The sequence below is a fragment of the Paroedura picta genome, chromosome 1 (assembly GCF_049243985.1).
Source record: "Paroedura picta isolate Pp20150507F chromosome 1, Ppicta_v3.0, whole genome shotgun sequence".
Classification (NCBI taxonomy): domain Eukaryota; kingdom Metazoa; phylum Chordata; class Lepidosauria; order Squamata; family Gekkonidae; genus Paroedura; species Paroedura picta.
The window spans coordinates 61603979-61619222 of record NC_135369.1 but is presented as its reverse complement, the minus strand read 5'-3'; the positions used below and the strand labels follow the sequence as shown (position 1 = coordinate 61619222).

The following is a 15244-nucleotide window of genomic DNA, read 5'->3' as shown; positions in this document are numbered from 1 at the left end:
CTTTGTCACTTGCCGGCTCCCTGCTGCCTCGTCACCTGCTCAGCTGCTACCTCCACGCTGTTTTGGCTGCCGCCAGCAGGCAGGTGTAACAGAAGGCCGGGCAGGCACCAGCGGCTGGGGTGAGACAGCCAGAGGCGGGCAGGCTGCCAGCTGGGGCAATGGCATGGCCGTGGTGCAACGTTGTCCTTGGTGGCCAGGCAGCATCTGGCTACGAGGCTGGCTGCATGCCTTGCGGCCAGTTCCTGGAGGTGGGCACTCCAGGGGCCAGCCCAATCCAGTTGCACCCGGCTGGATTGGCCCATGCAGGCAGAAGCGCAGGACGGACACCGGAGGTGACCCCACCACCCACTTGGGGCTTTTACAAAATATTATAGGGTACAATGGTAAGGATAGTGAGAGGGGAGAAGGATGGGAATTCAAATCAATTTGAATTCAGCAGGATCCACAACGGAATATACAAAGTAAGAGCAGAATCAGCCCTGGTTTCACTTTCTCCTAAGATGTACTTTCTAATCTGGAGAAGCAATGCCATTATGCACATTTTTTCTAAGTGAAAAATAGACATAGAAAGTGCACAGGAGGGACCACTGACCTCTTCTACCCTATCCTGAAGCCTATAGAATAGACTCCAAGCTTCTCGCACTGAGGCAGACCTGCAGAAGATAGGAGCTGCAGATCTTAAGTATAGTAAGTGAAGACTGTTTTGTAAAGGATAATTTCTTGTGGTATAAACATAAAATAGAAGTCAGTGGCTTCTGGCAATTAAGTTCATTTGAAATCAGCAATCTGGGATGATCCCTTTAGTTTTGCAACTTCAAAACACTCATTGCCATATAACCAAAACAAAGCATAACTCAGAAAATCAGGTGACATAAACTTCTTTACTCCCTGTTCCCAGTAAGTTTGCCCTATCCCTTGCCACTAAGCTTGTAAGTTTTTATGTATTCAGCTGTTCAAAAAGTTTTTTCCTAAATTCACATTTTCTCCAATCAAACCCGATATACTTTCCTTCAGTAGCAGTGGAAATATCAGTAGCTATATCAGGAGTAGAACTATCTTCTTCATGAAAAGGCATCATAGAACATTTTTCTCCAATCATATTTGTCTGCTCAGAATATTCCATAGACTGGTGTAAGTCCCAGTCTGCCATTTTAGAAGATTGACAAACATCAGGTTTTGATTTTTCCTTTTGCATTCTTGAAAGGCTAAAAAAAATGAAAACCATAAAATTCTACCAAAAATTCTTTTTTCAGAAACATGTAGTATAATTGTAGAAATACAGCAAACTAAAACTTCACATTAAAAAAGTATTCCTTAAAAATGGCCAGTTTAATGGAGCAAAACCAGACTTTATAAGGAAATAACTGATAAGTTTCCGCATTAGGAGACATACATTCTTTTAGACTCACTTTGGATTTCAATTGGATGCTGTAAATTGAAATTTGCTTTCCACATTAGGGCTATCCTCCCTTTGTTTCCTAGGTTTAAATTAGCCATTTGTTTTCCACTTTGAAAGTTGGAGGCAGCCTCCCATGATGCTTTGCTCCCTTCCTCTTGTCCAAGTTTTTTTTTTTTTTTTTGCAAAATGGTGCCTGCTTGCACCTTACTTTTCATTGTGTCCCCTTCATTCCAGCATTTTCCCCCAGTTCACCACAGAGAGGGAGGACACAGAATGCTGGCCCCAGCATGGTCAGGGAGGGCTGGTGCAGGACTGACATCAGCTCTCCACAACCACCCCAATCCCACTCTGCAGCGAGCCTCAGCAGGGTCAGAGAGGGTGAGCACAAAACTGACATGTCAGCTCTGTGACCACTCTGGCCCATCCCAGTCTGCAGCAGGGGCCAGGGTGGGCAGCCAAAGGGTTGACATGTTAGCTCCCTCCCCCACGATCCTAACCTGGCTCCAGCAGCCATTTGATGGGATTTTAAAATGTCTCCCCAGCAGACCCTTCTGAAGCTGCAGAATATGGGCTCTCTGCAGCCTCACACAGGAAGGCTGGGGAGAATAACCCTGCCAAAAGCTGCTCTTGTAGCTTCAGATGGGTCTGCTGGTAAGACATTTAAAGACCCTGGCAAACAGCTGGTCCTCAGGATTAGCTGTTTGGTAGTGGTTTTCTCAATCAGCTGAATCAGCCAAATTGCTTCAGACTTCTCTGATCTTGCCCATTAAAATCATAGAGTCTGAAGGGACAGTCAAGGTCATCTAGCCCAACCCCCTGCACAATGCAGGAACTCACAGCTTACCCACAGTGACCTCAATTTCATGCCCAGTGATCCCCCCCTCACTTAAGCCGATTTTGGATCAAAAGCCTGAAAAGTACTCAAATCAGCACTAGTTTGAGCGTTTTCGGGCTTATCCAGCCCAAATCACTCATCCCTATTTGTGAGTCCAACCCCATATTCTGCCAATGGATCCCACTTCAGATTCCTATGTTGTCATTGATCCCACTGAAGATTCCTATTATCCCTTATACTATTACTGAAGATCCGCTGCCCCTCATGACAAAAATTCAGTATGGAATGTGCGAGCCAAACTAGACATTACTTTCTATTCTACTTCACCATGGGGGCTTGCAGCTGTATTGCAGCTGAAGTCCCAATGGCACAACCTGTGTAAAAATAGCAGACAGGCCTAATTCTGATAAGTCAAGCATCATGAGGGGAGGGGCAACCTTATGCTCCAGCACTGAAACTTGGGCAGCTAAAATGATCTTGAGTTGCATGAAGGAGTTATTTACTTCATTGGGAGGCCGCAAGAACAAGCATTCAGTGCATATCCAGCCTCCCAATGGAAGGAATATTCCATCCACAACCCTCAGGATATTTTGGCTGCCAACAACAGCAGAGGGAAGCAGGGGCCCCTCCCCCCACAGGGAAGCCCTGATCCGCATCAGGCTCTTCTGTACTTGTTGCAACTTGGACTTGGCAGGTGAAATATGGATGCAAGTCCCTCTGGCAAACTCATCTAGTTTGGCTCTCAGTGGGTTGCCACATGAGAGGAAATTCACATTACATAGGCTCAATTCAATATGTGGATCTCATAAAATGGAAGCCTATATTTTAATATTTTTATATTAATAAACCAATATGAAATTTACATACCCATATTGAAAATCCATTTTTCTCTCCTTTGTTGCTATTTTGTGTTTCTTTGAAGAATCTGCTTTATATACTGCTGTGCGAAGAAGAGGCGGAATCTCAACAGAAAATGGCTGGAAACCCCCCCCCCCCCCCAAAAATGCCATTGTTAATTTTACTGAGTCAAACACTTTATTCTCAAAAAAAGCAAGTGGCCACTACTACTACTACTACTACTACTTCTACTATCACTGTTGCTAATAATTATTATTATCATAGCAAATGTCAACTTTGCAAGACAAGTAAACAGTTGATGACATGGTCAGTGCCTGCAGTAAAATTGTTCGAACTGACTATAGAAAAAGAAGAAGAGTTGGTTCTTATATGCCGCTTTTCTCTACCCGAAGGAGGCTCAAAGCGGCTTACAGTCGCCTTCCTAAAGATTGTCTCAATAGATGTGCAGCTATTTTACACCGGATATTTGCAAGAAGTATGGTTCACCATCAGCAGAAATTCATGGGAACATAAACCAGACAAGATTATGGAAAATGATGAAACAAAGATTATTTCAACCTTCTGATTATGCCCTCAATATCACAATTGCAGATAAAATAAGAAATACTGTATGGAACATTGGCACTGCAATTACAGGAGATAGTAGAATAGAACAGAAAAAACAGGAGAAGATCATGAAATACCAGACCTATGAACAGAGAAATAGGTTACCATTGTACCAACTGTCATTGAAGCCTTTGGAGCAGTGTCTAAAAGTCTCAAGAAACATTCTGGACATTAGCAAATAACACCAGATCAGCTCCAGGAAACAGTGTTGCTTGGAACAGCAAGAATCCAGAAAAGATACATCTGCAATTCCCAAGAACTTGGCTAGCTCACAAACTGCAGAACAACACCTACCATTCAAAAATCTGACTGTGATAATATATAATAACTAGGGGCCAAGCCCAATGCATTCAGGAATACAACAGGCACTAGATTGGGTGGGTGGAGTGGAAGAACTCTGCAGACACCCTCTCCCTCCCCCCACAACCTGGGAAGTCTGCCGGCAGCTGTTAGGGAACTCACTGGCAGGGGGAGCTCTCATGCAGCAGGGATCTGCAGCCTCCAAGCCTCAGAGGGAAATGTAAGGAGGAGGGGGTGGTCAAGGGTGGGGGTGGAAGGCTGGCTGCTGGACAGACAGGCAAGCTGATTGGAGGAGGAGGCACTCAGGGGCGGGACAACTGCCCTGAGTGGGTGTTAAGCACTGAGTGGCACTTAAACCATGAGACGCTCTCCTCCCCCAAGCCCTTACCAGAAATATATTATATGAAACAGATAATAATGATACTAACATTGCAAGTATTTAATTTAGCCACCCATATTAGAGATTTCTTAACATAGCACAAACTGACAAAAAACTGAAGATCTTGGCTTACAGACAGTGAATAAAGTCCATAAATAAAATCAGAAAATTGGACTCAGGAAATTCTAGTGAAGGAGAGTATATCTACAGTGGAAAGCATCTGGGTGAAAATAAGCGAGGGGAAAACAAACACTGTGGTGGTTGTTGTCGGCTACCGACCGCCTGAAAAATGAGAGGATGTGGATGCTGCTCTTCGTGAACAGCTTGGGAAAATATCCAAGCGGCATGACCTTGTCATCATGGGCGACTTCAATTTCCCAAATGTGGGCTAGGGCAGCACATGTGCTGGGAAACAAACTCTGCGAAGCGTCCACAGTCATGCAACTTTCTGACCTGCCTGGCTGACAATTTCATTTATCAAATGGTAGATGAACCCACAAGAGGTTCAGCCATACTGGACTTAATACTGACCAACAAGCAAGAGTTGGTGGATGAGGTGAAGGAAGTGGGGACCCTAGAGGAAAGTGACCCTGACCTCATAGAATTCCTTTTGAGATGGGGGGGCAAGGAAGATAATGGAAGAGATATTAAAGGGAGCAAACATCTGGAGGACAATTTGGTGATACAAGGAAGTCAGCATGGATTTGTCTCTAACAGGTCCTGTCAGACCAACCTGGTTTCCTTTTTTGACCAAGTAACAGGTTTGCTGGATCGTGGAAATTCGGTTGATGTCGTTTACTTGGATTTTAGTAAAGCTTTTGATAAGGTTCCCCATGATGTTCTGATTGATAAATTGAAGGACTGCAATCTGGATTTTCAGATAGTTAGGTGGATAGGGAATTGGTTAGAGAACCGCACTCAAAGAGTTGTTGTCAATGGTGTTTCATCAGACTGGAGGGAGGTGAGTAATGGGGTACCTCAGGGATCGGTGCTCGGCCCGGTACTCTTTAACATATTTAGTAATGATCTAGATTAGGGGGTGGAGGGACCCCATCATCTAGATTTGCAGATGATACCAAATTGGTACCAAGTTTGCAGATGATACCAAATTGGGAGGACTGGCAAATACTCCAGAAGATAGAGACAGACAGAGACAGAGTTCAACGAGTCTGAACACAATGGAAAAATGGGCAAATGAGAACAAGATGCAATTTATTAAAGATAACTGTAAAGTTCTGCATCTGGGTCAGAAAAATGAAAAGCATGCCTGCCGAATGGGGAATACGCTTCTAGGTAACACTGTGTGTGAACGAGACCTTGGGGTACTTCTGGATTGTAATCTAAACATGAGCAGGCAGTGTGATGCAGCGGTAAAAAAGGCGAATGCCATTTTGGGCTGTATCAACAGGGGCATCACATCAAAATCACAAGATGTCATAGTCCCATTGTATACGGCACTGGTCAGACCACACATGGAGTACTGTGTGCAGTTCTGGAGGCCTCACTTCAAGAAGACCGTAGATAAAATTGAAAGAGTACAGAGGAGAGCAACGAGGATGATCTGGGGCTAAGGGACCAAGCCCTATGAAGATAGGTTGAGGGACTTGGAAATGTTCAGCCTGGAGAAAAGGAGGTTGAGAGGGGACACGATAGCCCTCTTTAAGTATTTGGATGGTTGTCACTTGGAGGAGGGCATGATGCTGTTTCCGTTGGCTGCAGAGGAAAGGACACGCAGTAATGGGTTTAAACTACAAGTACAACGATATAGGCTAGATATCAGGAAAAAAAATTTCACAGTCAGAGTAGTTCAGCAGTGGAATAAACTGCCAAAGGAGGTAGTGAACTCCCGCTCACTGGCAGCCTTCAAGCAAAGGTTGGATACACACTTTTCTGGGATGCTTTAGGATAGTGGTCCCCAACCTTTTTCAGGCTGGGGACCGGCGGCAGCAGGGAGGGCGATTGCCCCGCACGTTCAATGCGCATGCGCGACCGGGGCATGTGCGCATGTACAATGGGCAGCCAAAAACACGCATGCGCAGCACTTTCGCACATGCGTGCATGTGCGAAAGTGCCACGCATGCGTGTTTTCAGCTGTGCATGAAACATGCGTGCATGCATGGCCCTGCCACACATGCGCATTGTGCGCACGCCACCCTGCTTCCCTCTCCCCCCCTCCCACAGTAAGAAGCTTGCCAGGCCGCAAGCTTGCAGCCTGGGAAGTTTCTTACTGCGGGGGGCGGGGAGAGGAAACCGCGACCCAGTGCCTGGGCCTTCACGGCCCAGCACCAGTCCGCAGCCCGGTGGTTGGGGACCACCGCTTTAGGATGTTTTGGGCTGATTCTGTGTTGAGCAGGGGATTGGACTAGATGGCCTGTATGGCCCCTTCCAACTCTATGATTCTATGATTCTATGACTTGTTGAGATTAAAATTTCTACTAAGACGCACAGAGAGCATCCTTGGTGAGCTGTTTCTTGTATTACACTTTGGAGGCAGGAAACTATGATGCAGTTTCCCATCTCCACCACTGAAAGGCATCCTCTTCCTGCAAATTAGAGATTTCTGCAGCTCCCCAGGGCCTCGAGCATGAAAAAAGCATGTCCGTGATATTAGATTAACTGTATAAAACTTGTACCATGAGAAAGAAAAATAAGAAATATAAGCGAAACCATGAGAACCAAAAAGGAAATACTGATCTCATGACAGTAGAACACATATTAACAGATCAGCTATAACTAGCAACTGACCTATCCTTAGCATGGAGGGAGTGGGTAAATCTCCTTCTTTCAGAATTGAAGGAACATTCTCAGTAGTGTTCTGATGTTATTTGGTAGACAATAATCCATGAAGGCAAGGATCATGTCTTTTACCATTACAGGATTTGTTGAATTAATTCTTTTAGCAATTTGAAGACATGTCTGGAGCTTGTCTGCCTCCTTTTGTTGAAGGACCATCTTTAATAATTCTTGTGTCTAATAGGGTACTCAAAAATGTCTCTTTTACGAACTGCAATTCCACCATGTGTTTATATATTGCTCTTTGCAATTTTCCACTGTATTATGTAGAGCAGTGGTCCCCAAACCTTTTATCACCGGGGACCGGTCAACGCTTGACAATTTTACTGAGGCCCCAGGGGGGTAGTCTTTTGCTGAGGGATGTCACCGCTGCCGCTGAGCCCCTGCTCCACTTGCTTTTCCGCTGGTGCCCCTGACTTCCCGCTACCCGCTGGGGGGCGCAGCCAGCAGCAGCTGCACAGTGCCACGCCGAGGGGGAGCCCCAGCCATGGCAGCTGCTGGAGAGCACCAAAGGTGAGTTGGCGCCAGAGTGGCAGGGCAGTCCCAGAGGCAGCAGCCGGGGAGGAGGACGAGGAGGAGCCGCGGTCCGATACCGATTGATCTACGGACCGGTCCTTGTCTCCGGACCGGAGGTTGGGGACCACTGATGCAGAGTCCACTTGAGAAAGATTAAAGTCAGGAATCTGGAAAATAAATTCTGAGTAATGCGAGAGATCAAAGAGGCATCTCTTGTTGAACTCCGTCTTCTGAAGGGTCACAAACGGAAAGATTTCATTTTATGTGTTCAGTTTAGACATCGTCCATATAATAGATCGGATTTGATACAATTTCTTAAACAACAGGAAAGTTATTTTATTCACTTGTTGTGAATATATATGAAAAATGGTCCCCTCCCCCTTTTTTGTCTTTTGAACTTGTCCATTGGGTTCTAATGGCAGAAATTAGAGGAACTAAAGAGCCTGTTGATGCGGGTGAAGGAGGAGAGTGCAAAAGTTGGCTTGAAACTCAACATCAAGAAAACAAAGATCATGGCATCTGGCCCTCTCAATTCCTAGCAAATAGATGGGGAAGAAATGGCGATAGAGACAAAAAATTTTTTCCTGGGCTCCAAGATCACTGCAGATGAGGACTGCAGCAAAGAAATTAAAAATCTAGACAGCATTCTAAAAAGCAGAGACATCACCCTGCCAACAAAAGTGCGTTTAGTCAAGGCTATGGTATTCCCAGTTGCAATGTATGGCTGCGAAAGTTGGACCATAAGGAAGGCTGTGCGTCAAAGAATTGAGGCTTTTGAACTCTGACAGCCCTGACTGCTCCTTAGAAGGCCAGATCCTGAAGATGAAACTCAAATACTTTGGCTACCTCATGAGAAGGAAGGACTCCCTGGAGAAGAGCCTAATGCTGGGAGCGATCGAGGGCAAAAGAAGAAGGGGATGACAGAGAATGAAGTGGCTGGATGGAGTCACTGAAGCAGTAGGTGCAAACTTAAATGGACTCCGGGGAATGGTAGAGGACAGGAAGGCCTGGAGGATCATTGTCCATGGGGTCGCGATGGGTCGGACACGACTTCGCATATTATTGGATCTCCCCACTCTTCAAAACTCGCTCCCTTTTTTAGGTAGGGAAATTCTCCTCTCACTAGAAGATCTGCAGTGTGCAAATTTTATAATTTTAGCTTGTTTGTATTGCGATTAAGTTATCACTTTTATTGCATTTTAAATTGGGTAAATTGCCCCCAAATGGTATTTGAGAGGAATGGTATATAAATCCCTATATAAATAAATCTATCCTCTTTCTTTGGTCTAACTAGGAGTCTTTGTCTACTTCCCAAGCATCCTTGCCAACTTTCCCGCAGTTCTATGTGTTAAACTGCTCTCAGCTAAGGCTGAAATCAGACTCAAATCAGTCAAAGCAGAAATCTGACTCATTCTCTGCACAGCATGTTTTTCTAGTTTTTCTCTGCTCAGATGATGCTAACTAATTAGACTGTTTGGAGTAGGCTGTCACTCAATACTCTGTCTAGGTGAAGAATTAACCCTTCACAATTCTTAAGCTATTTTTACAGCACTTCTAAGCTTTTTAAAAGTACAGTACATCACAAATAAGATCTGAGGGAACTGGATGATTTCTATAGTCTTTGTTACTGTCTTTATACCCTAAGATCAATACAGGTCTCCAGACAGACCTGCTGGACACTTCAGAAATACTTCCTCCCCTTCGGCAGTCCTTATTTCACTTGCTAACAACTTCCATGAACATGCACAAACACACACAGTACTTCCTCTCATAATAGATTGGAAAAGACAGCCTGAGACAGTGGCTTTAAATATTAGTCTGGGCACAGACTACATGGGCTTTTTGTACTTGCTGTAAACACTGAAAAAATGTGGGGGGAGCAAAAGGGCCAACTGTCCTCATTATTAGATGAAAAGGGAACACTGGCATTTACCTTGAGGATTCTTTCTACTCTGATGAGGGAAGGGCATGATTGATTCCCATCAATTAGTTAAGGAGGCAGGTCATAGTTTCAAACAGCCTGTCTCCAGTGTGTGTGTAGGGGTGCTCCCCAAACAGTATAACTTCTCCTAGACCTCAGAGAGAAAACAATAAAAAGGTGATGCTTTAGGATGCTTTGGGCTGATCTCGCGTTGAGCAGGGCGTTGGACTAGATGGCCTGTATGGCCCCTTCCAACTCTATGATTCTGTGATTCTGATTCTGTGAGCATGCCAGGTAAATACTGCACAGTTTTGAACAAAAAGACAATAAAATCTTTAATAATATAATAGAAACAGATGTTTAAAGAGAAGTAGGTCAACTCAAATTGTGTCCTCCTGAATAATTTCTCTTAAGAGTTCCTCACTATGACCTAGAGGCTGATTTATACAGAATACATCATGAAGATGCTTCATAATGAATCAGAATATTGGTATTTTTCCTTACCTAATATTCTAACTGGTGATGGCTGGCAATGAGCCCAGAGGGCCTACTACATGCCCAGAAAATATCCTACTACTGAGCCATCGCCCATCACTTTCATTAATGGTAAAAATAATATGCAGATGGGTAAAATGAACCCCCCTCACCAAAATAAAAGGTTTCTTTTTGGAGTAACAGAGACTTGGCATTTCTTTCCTGAGGAAAACATTTTGAATTATACAGAATATAATCGCGAGCCCATGGGGAATGTTCCATTGGATACAATGAGCAGAGACATGGCTTCCTAAAGTCCAATATTCTACAGTCCATGCCAGGGACCCAGAGATCCCTGGGTATGACTAGGACCTGAGAATATAGCTCTTTACCCATCCCAAAGAGCTGGAAATGTCAAGATGAAAAGGTCTTTTAACAGGGTTGCATAACCTGCTTAATGGTAGGCATGGAAACTATAGAACCTGATAAGTAACTTATTTGGTATCAGGAGTCTGTATGACTCTCCCCAAGCAGGAGAGAGCATCAGGATGGTATGGAACAAATATGAATAATATATTCATGAGAGGAATCACTTAATACTATCACAAATCATTTGGGCTTATTCCACTGGGTAGTTCAGAATAAATACTCATTTGTGCCTCAGTTTGTTAAAGTAATACATTTGGCATAAAGGCAGAGCAATCAGCTTCTCTGACTTACTGTTAAAACAACTCAATGTTAAATCTATTTCTACTAATGACTGGACCGACAAATTCTTCTGATTAGGACAGAAATGGATAAAATATGGCCAATTAAAAACAACATATATTCAAGTCTTTAAATTAAAAATTATGGCATCTCTTACTAGTGGATTCTTATTTTCCTCAGTACTTGAAGCTTGTTCAGGCATGATAAACTTTCCTTTCACCATGTGAGGTACCTCTGTGTCCTCTGGTCCAAGCTGGAGACGAGACACTAGTGTTTTCTGTGGTACTCTTTCCTTCTTGTCCATCTGGCCTCGGTATCTTTCTTCCTAATTATTAAATATCTCTTTTAAATATAACAACTTGTTTTCACAAATATTGTTCTCAAAAGAAGAAAATTTATAATCTATTATTTACTTACTATGGGGTCTTTTTATTCCATTCTTCCTCCAAGAAGCTCAAGGCAACATTTGTGGTCCCCACAATGAGCCTTTAAGGTCGATTAGGTTGAATAATAAAGTGGAGATTACTGTACATCCAGTAACACCAGCAACATTTGAAAAAATGGAATTATGATTGCCAGAATTGATTCAAATGGGTATCCGTGTTGGTCTGAAGTAGCACAATAAAATCAGAGTCCAGTAGCATCTTTAAGACCAACAAAGATTTATTCAAGGCGTGAGCTTTCGAGTGCAAGCACTCTTCCTTAGACTAAGAACTCCCTATGTCCTTGTTGAAACCAGGGTATGTCATAGTTTTGAGTGGACATAGAGAGTTCTTATAGGAAATAGAGAGTTTGTCAGAATTGTGATTGATATGATCCATTATGCATGGCGGCCTGGATGCACAGGGGTGGAGCCCCAGAGCTGGCAGAGGTGACGTACGTTGGGGGAGGAGCTGGGCCAAAAGTCTGGCTCCTCCGATTATCCATGGGGCTTGGGCAGCTTGGCCCTCGCCTGTGCCCTCGGGAGTCCTGGGACTACGGAAGAACCCACATTTTGTTAACATGGGTCTTCCGAGGGCCTGGGCCGGGACACACTCATGCTGGCGGCAGCGGCATGCATTATTGGGGATTTTCCCTGAAGCCCTGCCAGTGCGGGTATTCTGGCCCGTGCATAATGGGTCATATATTATGCAAGAATTACAGCCATTTCTGTATTTTTACAAAACATAAAGCCTACAGTCAATAAATGGGGCATTTAAAATAAAATCAACTGTCCATACTAGATGCTTGAGCACTATGTGGCACAGTCTTTCCAATATATTATTTTTTACATGTAATTATTCAGTCAACTTACTTGGCATTCTAAATTAAAGGCTGTTTCATGTCAGAGGTTTTTCTCTGCTTTGGCTACCAAAATGTGATACTTTTGGTCTAATTATGCTTCAATCATCCTTTCCCTGCCTTTGGTATGCACTTTCCCAAATCTGGTTTTCTCCTATTCTTGGGGGATGAATGTAATACACACATCTACCCCCCCCCCCCCAACGTTGCATTTTCAGAGTTGCAGTTCATTTTCTTCTGTACATGGATTAAATAATGAGGGTTTTAAAGGGAGGGTGAGGTTGTTATCGGTGGTGTCAAAGCCCCCTTAAAAAAAGATCCTAAAATATCAGTATGCTGCAATGTTGTACTGATAGTTTAAACAGGTTCTCTGAATTACTAGAGCCTTTTCCACAGTTTGTTATTTGCCGGCACATACTCGCTGCATTGACTTCTGGATGCTGACCCCAATTTTGTGCCTGGTATTCTACATTTGTGGGTTTCTCTGATGTCGTCCAGGAGTCTGGTTTTACACTTCTGTTGGTAAACATTCCTGGTTCCTGCCTCATATCCCTTCCCTTAGAAAAAATCAAATCCAAGCATGCACAATAACTTAATGACATAACCCCCCCCCCCCCCTTGTTCTTGTGCCTTGCTCTCATGGGCAAAATCCTTGCTTCTGCTTGTGAATTTGGCCTTCCTTGTCATGGTAAGTGCACCTCATTTAGGGGTAGTGCCTTCTGGACCTGTTGCCCCCAGATCCACTTCAGACAGGAACCTGTCATCCCCATATTTTACAGCCATAGTGCGTTCAACATGTACCCTCTTGGCTGTTTAAAATGTTTGCCACATTTGGAGGCTGACAGCAAGCTATAGCATTTTCCCTCTCTCACACACACACTCCTCATGGCAGTGCTCCAGATGGGAAGAAGACAAAAAGAGGGAAGAGAAACACACTAGGAGCAGGAAGAGAGGCTCAAGGTAAGAATAAGAAAAAAAACTTTAAACTGCTCAGAGCTGCAAAGAATGGGCGGTATAAAAATCCAAATAAATAAATAAACAAACAAACAAACAAACAAACAGATAAATAGATAAATAGATAAATAGCTAGCTAGCAGAGGTCCTGGCTAAGCTGCTTTCCCTTTCAGAGGCAGGAACAAAATTGGAGGCAGGTCATTACCATTGAAGGAAGCAGGAAGCAAAGGAAGGATTTTTTTGTCTTGCCTCCCTGACTGTGTGGTGAGAAAACAGTGGTGCAAATGTCCCCCACCTCAGAGGAAGAATGAAGAAACTAATATGTATAACTGAGTAAACTAACATGTTATGATGCAAGGTTAAGTTACATATGTTTGATGAGCATAATGTTGTTTTGACTAGCATTGTAAAATTAACATGATTTGGAGATAAATTTGTAAAGCTTTGTTTTTTCTGAATAAATTTTTGATTTAAAAAATTCATGACAGCTTTCATAAATCCATTTGTAAATTCAGACATCTGTTGCCCCAAGTAAGATAACAGTGACATTATAAAAACATTCACTATGCTCCTGCTGATCATGTGAATGGAAGAGATGTGATGAGTGTGAAAAGTATGGCATGTGATCAGATAGAGCACATGTGTTTGGTTGTTTTACATCTACGCAGTTTGAAGCAACTAATCCAGCTTTAAAAAGTTACTGCTAACTCCTGGCATATTTGATAATTTTGCCATTTAATGCACAAAAATCAGGCTTAATACATTTATGCTGGCCTTTAATATTTCATATAACCCACTTTTAGGGCAAATGTGGGAGGTAAGCAGAAGGAAGAGGGTTGCTATTAAGTGGCTAGGGGGACATTTTAACTCATTGAATGCCTTACACAGCTTCTACAGCACAGGAATCCCATGGTAATTCTAAAACAATACACACACAAACCTACTCAAAAGGACTGAGGATTCGCATGGAAAAGTAGACTGTGAATTGTTGCCGCCATTGTTGTTATTATAGGGGATGGGTAACTGATTTATGCCACCATGTTCCTTATTCATATGTTGTAATTTTCATGTCTTGCTTTTTGATATCTTTAATGATATCCGGGGGTTTTATGGATGGACTGTTTGTAACCCACCACAAGTTGGCTTTGGGAGTTTTGTGAAATAAAAATCTAAATAATAATCTAAATAATAAACTATTGTGTCGCAATTGTATTTGGGTTTTATGCTGTTTTGTTTTTATGTAAACCACTGAGCTGGGAATGGTGGTCTATAAATATAAAAAATAAATAAATATGGAGAAAAACTACCTTTTTTCCTTGTTACTCTATATTCTGAGGAGCTGATTTGCCATTTAGTTTACTGAGAAAATCCCACGGGGTGACTGCTGTAATCTTCCCCTCACATTACAGAGAGATAAGAGATGATTCTTACTAGACTGATGTTACTCTATTAACAGGGCAGGCCAATTTTCTTAAGACCTACACCAAAAAGCGTATTTGCACTTGGTTCTCCACTTCAAGGCAAAAAGTACAGCAGCACATATAGGCTTCCTCACTGGCCACAAGGAGGAACACGACGGCAGTGGTACCTTAACTTTACAACCGTGAAGGAGGCACAGGAACCTGGTGATCCCCTGGAATTAAAAATCATTTCCGGATTGCTTTGGAGGACGGAATCCAGTCTGTGCTGGGAGTGGCGGTATAAAAAAGGAATTAATATATTTAAAAAATTAAACTCCACTGAGCCCCCCCCCCCCCAATCCCTCCTACTCCCAGCTCCAACTGCAAAGTCTCTAGGATTTTCCCAACCCAGAGCTGGCAACTCTAGGTATAGGGTGGTGGTCTCCTTTTCTCCAGCCCACTCTTCGGGCTTCCATGAGACATGAGGTTTGGTGGCGAGGGGGGGGGGGACATTATGGGCTCCGCGTCCGCGCTTGCGTTAATGCCGTTCCCCCTCCGTCTCTATTTGCCCCGGTCTTCTTTTTCTCGTTTTTCTCCTTATACCTACAGCCTATAGGCAGGAAGAGTCGAAAACAGGCTTTCTCAACTCCTGCTCTTCTCTAGGAAAGGGCGAGTTTATGAGACCGTCTAACCGTCATCTTGTTCCCCAACCGAACTACTTCGTCTGCGGGAGCGGCCAACCGAGTCGGTTATTCTAACGGTAGGAATCCCTTCCCCCTTTCCTGCACAGGATTGGCTGCCAGTCAAGGCGCGAAATCAT

General features: G+C 43.5%; 1 long non-coding RNA gene across 1 annotated transcript; it reads right to left on the bottom strand.

Annotated features, from left to right (window-relative positions):
• Positions 1–705: 705 nt before the first annotated feature.
• LOC143837887 (uncharacterized) lies at positions 706–15153 on the bottom strand. The gene is made up of 4 exons (XR_013231137.1): positions 15032–15153; positions 10947–11114; positions 3102–3211; positions 706–1205 (listed from the first exon to the last, which is right to left on the bottom strand). It is a non-coding gene; the product is annotated as an uncharacterized LOC143837887 (long non-coding RNA).
• Between the last annotated feature and the right edge of the window lie 91 nt (positions 15154–15244).